Genomic DNA, 3136 nt, shown 5'->3' on the forward strand with positions numbered 1-3136 from the left:
TCAGGCACAGAGCAGGGCTGATCAGGGGGTTGGTGCCACCTTTCCCTGTCATGACAGAGCAGGGCTGATCAGGGGGTTGAGGAGCTCCCCCTGTCAGGCACAGAGCAGGGCGGATAGGGAGGTTGTGGCCCCGCCCCCTGTCACACACAGAGCACAGGGCGATCAGGGGGTTTGGGCGCTGCCCCCTGTCATGCTGATCCCGGTGCAGGGAGGCCTCGCTGCTCCGCTGATCCCGGTGCCAGGAGGCATATTACCCTTTTACTATATAGAATAGAGGCCTGGTGCACGGGTGGGGGCTGGCTGGCTTGCCCTGAAGGGTGTCCTGGATCAGGGTGGGGGTCCCCACTGGGGTGCCTGGCCAGGCTGGCTGAGGGGTTGAGGGCCATTTTCAGGCTGGCGGGTGACTGAAGCTCCCAACCTCTCCTTTTTTTCTTTTTTTTTTTTATTCTGGGATTTATTTACCTTCTATGGCTGTCACTGGAACTGAGAGCCGGCTTTAGCTCTGAGGCTCGGCTCCAGCTCTGAGACCTTGGCTGCTGAAAGCAGGTATCTAGGTTTGTTTGGCTTCTATAATTGAAACACTGTTGCAACTCCAGCTCTGAGGCCCGGCTGGCTGAAAGCAGGTTTCTTGGGTTTGTTTAGCTTCTATAATTGCAACATTGTTTCTTAGAGTGCAGCTCAGAGGCTGGCAGCGGCCGGCGGGGAACGTTGGCTTCCTCCATCACTAGAGCAAGCAAGCCTCCTGTTCGCTTCAGCTGCCTGTCTGCTGGCCGCCATCTTGGTTGGCAGTTAATTTGCATATCGCCCTGATTAGCCAATGGGAAGTGTGTCGGAGGTACAGTTAATTACCATCTTTGTCTATTATTAGATAGGATAGATCTCAGGTATGTCTTTATTCCCAACCAGTCTATTTTTCCTATCAAAATGTTAATTAGCAGAGAATTGACAAATCTAAGTAATATATTTTATTTTCCCAGGTCTAAAGATCTTGCAAAACTACTAGGATACCAAGTAGCCAGTTTGGAGAGGGGAGAGAGAGAGAGAGATAGCTACCCATTTGTGAGCCCCTCCTATGGGTCATTTGTTTAACATATTGTCAACACATCTACAAGGTAGCTAGGATTATCCTGAATTTTCTAATAAGCTGCTAGAAAGTAGAAATCCTATTTTATTTGTATTTGGAATCCTAGTGCTCCAGTGCTGGCACATGTCGGTATTCATTTTTTTATTAGGAGAAGTGATAGAGTAGGCAGTTAGGCCTGAGCAGAGCAGGAACCACAGTCCAAATAAGGACTGTCACCAGGGCAGAAAGTCCCAGCTGCCTAGCAAAGGACAAAACTGGGAAAACAAGTATTGTAGCCTAGGACCTCACCCCCAGGGCACTCTTTCTTCCCCTGGTTTGTTGCTATCATGCAGTTTGACCCCTTTAAATGGGGAACAAGGGGCCAGAGAAAAGCCTCATACTCCCATAAAAGGTCAGGACAGGCCTCAGTTGGCCAGCTGGAAGAATGAAGTAATTAGGCCCTCACAGCCAAAAGGAGTGCCAGCATCCTGGAGCAGCATTTTGAGCCACCTGCTCTATTTTTTTTCTTTCAAGTGTACTTTAGCTTTGCTTGATGAGTAAAATTTCTCTTGCATTAGAGCTCTTGGCTCTGAATTCTTTCTTAGCTGAATTCAAGGACAGAGGTCTAAATTCACATTCCCTGTTAGCAGGAGGGAGAAGAGTGAGTCATTAAATAGCTTTCTCAGGGCCCTAGGCTAACAGGAAGCAGAGAAGGGACAGATCATCCAAAGCACTCACCCTTAACCACCGCCTTCTAGCCATAGGTTTTGTCCGCACATCTCTAGTCAAAGCCAGCCAAGTAGAGCTAAGCATCATCCTTAAGCAGAGGGAAAACAAAAGAAAATTGCAGTGTTTTAAACCTTGAACATACTTCATATCCAAACATTTCACTCATTAAAAAATAACTTTATTTGCTGACAGTAGATCCAGTGAAAACATGAGTAAAAAGTTTTTACAACCAAGTCCCGTTGTCTCAGCTCTGTGTAGTTATGGTGATCTATTTTTCAGTGAACTCACTGAAATTAGAATTCACTTATGTCAAATGCACTGTATTTAAACAATGACTTGTTCTACATGGTATTTGGGGACACACATGACCTCCTGGGTGGTGCTCATGGTTCAGATAACAAAATGCCATAAACACCAGCTGGCCATTCTTTAGCAATATCTTCTATAAGGCACTTATCTCTAATATAAACTACTTTTATTTATTTATTTATTTATTATTTTTTTCATCACCATTTATCCCCCTTACCCTCTTCTACTTCCACCCCCTCCCCTTCACACAATCACAACAATATATAGATGATTCATGGGACTTGCTGGTATACAGATTAGGTACTCAGAGCAGGCAACAAATTGATGAGTTTGTCACTTGACATTGTTCAAATGACTGAAGAATCCAGGAAACATGGCGACATTTGTCAAACATGAGCAAGCACATTGCCTCTCTCCACATTTCCTCACAAACAGACAGAATCAAAAGGTGTCCCATTACAGCAAGCTCATTCACTCAGTCTCTCACTCACTCATTTATTCATTCGTATGCTTTTATGTTTCCCCTCAAAAAATGAACACTTTTAAACACTGTAACCTATCTTATAAAACTTAGGGATTCAAAGATGAGAAAGGCATAGTCATTTTCCTAAAAACTCAACCTGAACAAAGAAAAAGTGACAAAAAAAATAGAGTACATTATAGTAAATGCACTGACAGCGATCTTATATAAAAAGCCAGGGGCCATCACTACCAAAACAACCAGAGGAACAACCGAACAGCAGGCTGTGTGGAGTGACAAGGCCTGTAGGGGGGTTAGTGAGGGACAACCAAACGACTGAACAGAAGGCTGCATGGGGCAACCAGGCTGGCAGGGGGGTTAGTGAGGGATGACCAAATGACTGAACAGCAGGCTGCGTGGGGCAACCAGGCCTGCAGGGGTGGCAGATGGGGGCAACCAGGCTGGCGGGGGGGGGGGGGGGCAGTTGGGGGCCACCCAGCCAGCCGGGTGGGGGGGAGTTAGGGGCAATCCGGCCCGCAAACAGAGGGGGTTAGGGGTGATTAGGCTGGGGGGGG

The sequence above is a fragment of the Myotis lucifugus genome, unplaced genomic scaffold (assembly GCF_000147115.1).
Source record: "Myotis lucifugus unplaced genomic scaffold, Myoluc2.0 scaffold_436, whole genome shotgun sequence".
Taxonomy (NCBI): Eukaryota; Metazoa; Chordata; class Mammalia; order Chiroptera; family Vespertilionidae; genus Myotis; species Myotis lucifugus.